Raw genomic sequence first — 8,352 nt, 5'->3', positions numbered from 1 at the left:
AGAATGGAAATATGTCTCCATTGAGCCATTGACAGAGTCAGTACAACCTACAAATAGTGATGAGGACGACGATGATGAGGAGAACTACAATGATTTGTTTTCCTCCCATGTGAGTGAGGATTTAAGCATGCCTATGTATGAAGGAGACCCTGAGGTGTTGAGCCACAATTATTGTCCATTGGGGATAACTTTGCAGTGAACGCAGCCGAGGAGAAGGAGGACTTCTACCTTCTTAAGTGCACAAAAACCGTTTATGTATCACCAAGAGTACTGAAGGACCTTTGGCATAACAAGATCGTAAGAGGTGGATTGCTAGTTGAGGGCTTGTACTATGCCCAGGTTGAGGGCAAAGTTGATACCTATACCCTATTAGATCAGACACCACCGGTGATGATCTACTCGCATCTTGTTAGAGCCATACGGTTCCCCATGGAGGCTATCCCTGGCCTCCATCACCACTTTAAACTATCCTCAGAGATATATGAAAATATCTACAACAGTATGCCATATGAAGACGGAAGTGACCAGGACGGGAGCCATACAGTGTTTACCCCAACTACAATTCTAACCACCACTGGCAACAGTTGTAATTCTCTTGAATAGAATCTTGCTTGTGATCAGTACTGTCTAATTCTCTTGATTAGAATCTTACTTGTGATCAATACTGTCTAATGCTATTGCTGTGTTATCAATTTGGTACTGTGCTTTATTGTTTTTAGCTCTGCTGTGTTTTTGCAGTACCAAATTTTGGTACTGTTCCTTTTTGTTTTCACCAAGTAGTAACAGAAAAGTACAAAAGCAGTAGCCAAAAAAAGTACATGTACAAAAAGATAATTATCATTAAATGCCAAAGGCAATGTACAAGCATACATAATCTTTTACACATCAGGGGGGTCAAAGCGGTACGAATACCCCTCCATAGATACAAAGTAGTTGACAACGAATGAGGAAATGTCATCCTCAACATCAAACAAGGGATTCCGGTGGTTGTAAGCAGTGGGGAACTTATCAGCTAGCCACCCGGAGATCCACGGGAAAATGACATCCATAAGATACTTTGGCTTGTCGGGGTCATAATACTTAGGCTCATATGACCGGATGTAGCAGCACGAGTCGTAATCATTCTTCAAGGACTTGTATCTCGTGTCGTCCACAAGGAGGGTGTTCGTTTCATTGAATTGCGGATACTTGCGCCACACTTTTCTTAGGAGCTTCAGAAAAATAGGCTTGTTACCGAACTCCTTCGCAAGGACTGGCACATCTCTGAGTTTGAGCCCACCTCTCACAATGAGACTGGTCAAAAATATCTGTAAACAGGTAAACCAAGCAATTAGAATAGCAGCACAAATAAGAGTACCAAAGCTAACAAACAGTACATAACAGTGAAAAGGTACCAAACTTGGTACAACACAGTACCAAAGTACCAAATAACCAAAGTACCAAACATTATAAAATTGTGTACACAAATGTTACCAAGCATAGAACCAAGTACCATAGTATCAAAGCACCAAACAGTACCAAATTGTGTACAAAGTAAAAAACACAGTTTCAAACTACCATAGCATCAGAGTACCAAAGTACCAAAGATAACCAAAGAGTACCAAATTATGTACAAAACAGTGCCAAATTGTGTACACATGAACAAACATAGTCCAAAGCAGCATAGCACCAGATTACCAAAGTTCCAAAAAGTACCAAATTGTGTTAGCAGTGCCAAAAGTACCAAACTACCAAATAGTACCAGATTGTGTACAGAACAGTAGCAAAGCTAGCCAAACAGTATCAAAATCAATAAAACCAGTTGTGAAAGTTTAGGGATAAATACCTAAAAAGAGGCCTTTCATCTTCATCAACCGAGGGAAGCAAGCATTCATTATGGCCATCAAGTTCTTCCTTTGGCTACATGACCAGAGCATCACGTCGCATCGCTTCCTCAAGTTGATGATGAAGTCCTCCGCATCAGGTCTGACGACACAATATTTGCATTGAGACACTTGCACACCTCGGGGCCTAATTCCATCTGGGAACGGGAGCTGCCACAAATCCTTGGGTGCTTCAACATAATCCTTCAGTAGCACTCCATTGACATCCAAAACGACAAGGCGCCTATTGCTTGCCATTACATGTATCGGCATTGATGTATCCGGTGGTTGTTCATGTAGCCACCAATGGTCCCCTGTTGTAGTACCACTAAACTATATGAGTAGAAGAACACAGCCTTTTCGCAAAAGCAAAGTTAGACATTGGGCACCAATAAAAGGTTACAAAACAGTGACAGTAGGACATGATAGTTTACAAACACATTGACACCTTTCAAGAGTAGAGCGGCATGACACAAAACGCATCGACAAAAGCAAAATGGGCTGGTATTTCAAATTAGTCCAGAAAGCAAGTACAAAATGCTATAACATCAGCTAATTTTTGCAGCCTTGCGGCTTGAGACCACCACCAAAACGGGGTGCTTTCTACATTTCATAGCCAAGAGCTCGAAGAGGGTGGCTGAATCATTGCTATCACCTATTTCTAAGGGCGTTGCATCAGGTGTCTCCTCTGCAGCTCTGTCCTTCCCCACACCTTTTGTATCCTCCGTGCCTTTAGGCAACTCTACACCTTCACCCTCCTCTGCACCTTTAACCTGCTCTGCACTTTCAGTAGCTTCCCCCACCTCTTTGGCCTCCTTCGCGCTTTTAGCCTCCTCTACACCTTCAGCCCCCTCTGCACCTTTAGCCTCCTCAGCACTTTCAGTAGCTTCCCCTGCCGCTCTGGCCTCCTCATTGCTTTTAGCTTCCTCAGTGTCTTTGGGCTCCTCTACACCTGCAGCCTCCTGTGCACTTTGCGCTGCCCTATTTCCGTTCTTCCTCCTCTTTCTACCTGCCTTGTCCTTTGCAGATGTTGATGCCGTAGCCAAAACCTCTGCCTCTGAGAGAACTTCAACTGTCACCTCCTCAACAGCCGGCATCTCTTCATTGTTCTTCTCGCCTTGGTTAGTCTCTTGCTCAGCAACCTCCTCAATCAGATCACTTCCCCCCTGTTCTTTCTCCTCCGGTCCCTTTTCATCTTTTTCTCTCTCCTGCACTTCCGCTTTTAGTCGATCTTCCCCCATGCTTGAGTCTACAGCAGGCTCAGCCCCTTTCCCTTCCCTTGTGTTGGCATCAAGGTCTTGCAGTATTTTCTGCACTGACTTGTAAGGATCTTCTTTAAACATGTAAGTGGCATCTGACTTACTGTGACCAGGGAGATCCTTCCTATCCTTTGGGGTGGTGTCATGGGTGTCCGCACCGAAAGATTCTCTACCTACATATGCACAAAGATGAACGACAAGATTAGATCATCAGTTCAAACAATATAAACATACAGTGTCCAACACAAACACCCCACTTACTCTTCAATAATGACCTCCCTGACACCCAGGCCTTTGCCTCTGAAGGGATTGCGGTGTTGCAACGTGCCTTCACGCACATATCTCTTGTTCTCAACACAGCTGCAAAACACAATGGATGGTACTGATGCCTGCAGGGAAGCATGAAGGTACCAACCACGTAAGAAGCCTCCAAAGCCTCCCCACAGGCAACACAAGTACCAAACACATGAATTGTGTTGGCAGGGTCCACAACATGAGGCCTTGGAGTCAATGTATATTTCATCCCCCTCTTCACATCAGCACACAACTTATGTACAAATTCTTGATGGTCTTGGGTCTCCAAGCATTCATTGTGGAGCTTCACATACTCCATCTACAAAAGAGACATACTCTATCCACTTATCCACCAAAACAAACAATTAGCAAGGAAGTACACAAGCAGTACAAAAACAAACAATTAGCAAGGAAGTATACAAGCAGTACAAAAACTGAACCAGAATAGGTACCAAAACAGGTAAATTGTACCATAACAGTTCTAAACAGCACTAAATGGGTACAATGAAGTTTCAACAACTCCCAAGCCAAACCCAAGCAGAATAAAAACAGTACTAAAAAGGGTCGGATTGTACCAAAATAGTTTTAAACAACACTAAATTGGTACATGAAGTACCAAAAACTACCAGAACAGTACTAACCAAAATAGTTTTAAACAACACAAAATTGGTACATGAAGTACCAAAAACTACCAAAAAATACCAAAAATGTAGCAAAGCAGTACTAAAATAATATCAAATAGTAGCAGAATAGTACCAAATAGTGCTAAAATAGTACCAAATAGATTACAGACAGTGCTAAAAAGGTAGCAAATCAGTACCAAAATAGTAGCAAATAGTAGCAAAATAGCACCAAATAGGAAACAAAACAGTACCAAAACAAAACCAAAAAGTAGCAAAATAGAACCAAAATAGGTAACAAAACAGTACCAAGACAAACCAAAACAGTACCAAAAGGTTAACAAATCAGTATCAAAAAAGTACCAAAAGGTAACTAAACAGTACCAAAACATGTAAATTATGCCAAAACAGTTGTAAACAGCAATAATTTGGTACAATTAAGTACCAAAAACACACAAGACTCCCAAAAATACCCAAAAGACCCAAAAACTTGTCACAGTGAAATTCCAAACTAGTACCAAAATAGTGCAAAAGGTACCAAACGAATCAAAGAAAACAAAAAATACCAAAGATAATACCTAGATAGCACCCAAGACATATTTAGCACTACCATATAAGACCAAATAAAAGCTCAACTTCAGTACCAAAACACTTCAAAAGAGTACCACATGAAGCAAAGAAGCACAAAAAGTACCAAAGTTAGTGCCAACATTGAACCCAAGATATAACTGCAATACCTTAAAGACTCTAAAACTTGTAGCTAGAAAGTACCAAAGCAGTATCATAATAGGTCAAAAGAGTTTCAAATGAACAGCAAAGCACCAAAAGTACCAGGGTGCAACCCATTATCCAAGACAACCAAAGGTGCCCTATTAGACTAAACTCAGTAACCTGAAAGTAACCTGAAAGTACCAAAACAGCACAAAAATAGTTCAATAGAGTACCAAATGAAATAAAGAAGCACCATTAAGTACCAAGAAAGGCAGTAACCTGAAAGTACCAAAACAGCACAAAAATAGTTCAATAGAGTACCAAATGAAATAAAGAAGCACCATTAAGTACCAAGAAAGGCAGTAGCACAACACCAAGTGTTATAAAAAATACCAAAACAAGTAAAGAAAGTACCAAAACAGTTCAAGAAGTTCCAAAACCACCAAAAATGTCAGCAGATAAACCAATCAAGAAGTGAAACATGCCAAATTGCCAAACCATGTGCAAATTAAACACTATCAACAGTCAAACATAATGCAATAGGCCAGAAATACAATACCTCCTGCTATTCAACCTCCGCTTGGAGCTTTTGGATATTTTTGAAAACCCCGTGTCGTCGCAACAAGCGCCGACTTGCTCCCAGCTCAGCCTCCACCTCTCTGATCTCTTCTTCCGGAACAGGGATTTGTTGCTGAAGCTGAACAATGCGTGCTTCGAGGGTATCGATGTCTTCCATCAAACTCTTCGCCACGTCCTTTCTACCTTCATATACCAGTAGCTGGTCCTTGTTTGCTTGAATAGAGGCCTTCAGGCTTCTGAGGTTTGACCATCCTAGATGTGACACTGGGTCTGCCAGTCTTTGCAGCAATGCCTCTAAATCAGGTAGGTAGTCAACAATTACCCCTCTGCCAGCATTCTCTGGTTCTGTGCAGATATTACTACCACTTTGAGTCATCCAGGCCTTCTTATAGGACACTGCCAGGAGAGGAAGCATTTTGCCTATTCCATGCCTCAATTTTACGCTCAAGCCCACCACTCCTAGATGATATCATCTGCAACACTCCTTCCCCAAACCGGGTCCATGCTACTTTATGCCCTGCTGGGTCTTTTTTCGCTGCATGGCATTTCTCAAAAGCGTAGCACGTAGCAAATTTGTTGGTCAATTCACCACATGAAGGGGGCCCCTGATAAACTTTGGAGAATAGAAGTCTGCAGTCTTCCACCAGTTGTGGCTGCAAATGGTTTAAATAGATCTTGCTGTTCTTTTGGTACTTGAACTTGAATACAGTTAACCATTGCTCGGGTGGCATGTCCTCATCAGTCAAGTCCTTGAAGAGTTTGCCCTCAAGACTGAGACAGTACTCTTCATGCAGGTCCTGTGCCGTGTAACAGAACCTGGTTTGTTGAGGGTACTCCTCCATTTTGTTCTTACCTAAAATGTGTTCAAAACAAATCAGAGAATTGCTGACTCCTATAGATTAAATGTGGTGCCCGACATTGTGTCTAATGTGAGGTGATGCCCTACAGAACCAATTGTGGTACTCAAAGAGTACCAAATTTGCTATTGCCAAGTACCAAATATAGTACTGTTCATTTAACTTCAAATGTCAGTGCAGGGAGTGAACATGCACCATTTACTTAGCACATGCATATGCCAATGAATAGCGTACCACGTCTTGACTTGCTGGTAGATTTTGATTCATCGTCGTCAAAGAGGAGTGAGGTCCGTTCGGAGTCGACCTTGCACTGTTTTGCACTTGCCCTTGTGTTGGGACTGGCTATGTGCTCCGGCTTTGTTTGTTGGGGGGGTGTGGTGGAAGCACCCTTCTTGTTGCTGCTGCCAGGAGGCACCATGCCCTCCTTTGCCTTCGCTTTCGGTTTGCATGTTGAAGGTGACGCTCCCAAATATAGTACTATTCATTTAACTTCAAATGTCAGTGCAGGGAGTGAACATGCACCATTTACTTAGCACATGCATATGCCAATGAATAGCGTACCACGTCTTGACTTGCTAGTAGATTTTGATTCATCGTCGTCGAAGAGGAGTGAGGTCCGTTCGGAGTCGACCTTGCACTGTTTTGCACTTGCCCTTGTGTTGGGACTGGCTATGTGCTCCGGCTTTGTTTGTTGGGGGGGTGTGGTGGAAGCACCCTTCTTGTTGCTGCTGCCAGGAGGCACCATGCCCTCCTTTGCCTTCGCTTTCGGTTTGCATGTTGAAGGTGACGCTTTGCTGGCAGCAGCTCCCTTGGCCTTTGGGGTCCTCATGGCTAGACGACTGCTCTAGAGCATAGCAGCTCTGCTACAATCGAATGCGGGGAGAGAGAGAGAGAGAGAGAGAGAGAGAGAGAGAGAGAGAGAGAGAGAGAGAGAGAGAGAGAGAGAGAGAGAGAGAGAGAGAGAGATGGTGCGACCAGACGACGCCCGCTTAGTTCAAACAGAAATGAGCAAAGACAATAAAAAATTGAAACCACTACCACCACTCATGACACCACTACTCTCACGGGGTGGTACTGCACAAAAGATTCTCAAAGATCTTAAAAATAGTTCCTAAATACAAACCTTTTACCCTCAAATTCCCCCCCCAAAGTACCAAAAAGGTGGAAAAAAAATTGGCCCCTTTTTTTGTACCACCAACCCTTGCTTTCACCCTGCAACGATATTTATCAAAACTGTTTTTGCTCATCGTGGTTTTCCTAGACTAATTGTTTCTAATAGAGACTCTCACTTTTGCAATCATTTTTGGATAGCTTTGTTTTTAAATTTAGGCTCTAAGATGGACTTTAGTTCCACTTTCAACCCAGTCTAAAGCAATGGCCAGACTGAAGCTATTGATAACACTATCATGGACTGTTTGAGGCCTATACCATTGACAAACCTTATAATTGGGATGAGCATTTGTACATTTTGCAATTTGCTTATAACAATACCACCCACTCTACCATAGGAAAGGCACCCTTCGAAGTTGTCTATGATAAAAAGTTACCTACTCTAACTTCTAGAATCGAAACTCAAGTTCTAACACCCATAGACCATTTTTCCCGTGATCATACCCAAATTTTGGCTAAAGTGACTTAATCTATTCAAAAAGCTCAAGAAAGATACACAAGACAAGCAAACAAGAAGCGAAGACCTATGCAATGTCAAGAGAATGACATTGTTTGGTTAAGAATTGAAAAACGTAGACTTAAGAGCATTGAAAAGTACCCCAAGTGTAAACTCACTCCACGTTTTTATGAGCCTTTCAAGATTCTCAAGAAAATGAATAACAATGCTTTTAGATTGGAAAGCCCACCTCACTGGCATATACACAACTCCTTTCATATCAGTTTGCTACGCCCATTTAAGGGAACTCTTCCACTTTAGCTTGTTCTAGATGACCCACCTCTTTTATAAGAAGACTTAGAAATTTTAGTCCCAGAATCTCAGGGGGTTCACCTAAAAATATGTAAGTATACCACGTGAGTTCAAATGAATGGGGTTTTTTAATTCAATATTTTAAGGTAGATTTAAAGAAGTACATTTACAGAAAGGGGTTTTTAAATCGATTTTGAAAAAAAAACCCGTAAGTCCATAAAGAAAAAGGGGTCATTTTATTCATGAAAAATT

Source organism: Cibotium barometz, chromosome 55 (assembly GCF_041138505.1).
Source record: "Cibotium barometz isolate CiBa-2024 chromosome 55, ASM4113850v1, whole genome shotgun sequence".
Lineage (NCBI taxonomy): Eukaryota > Viridiplantae > Streptophyta > Polypodiopsida > Cyatheales > Cibotiaceae > Cibotium > Cibotium barometz.
This window is presented reverse-complemented; position numbering follows the sequence as displayed.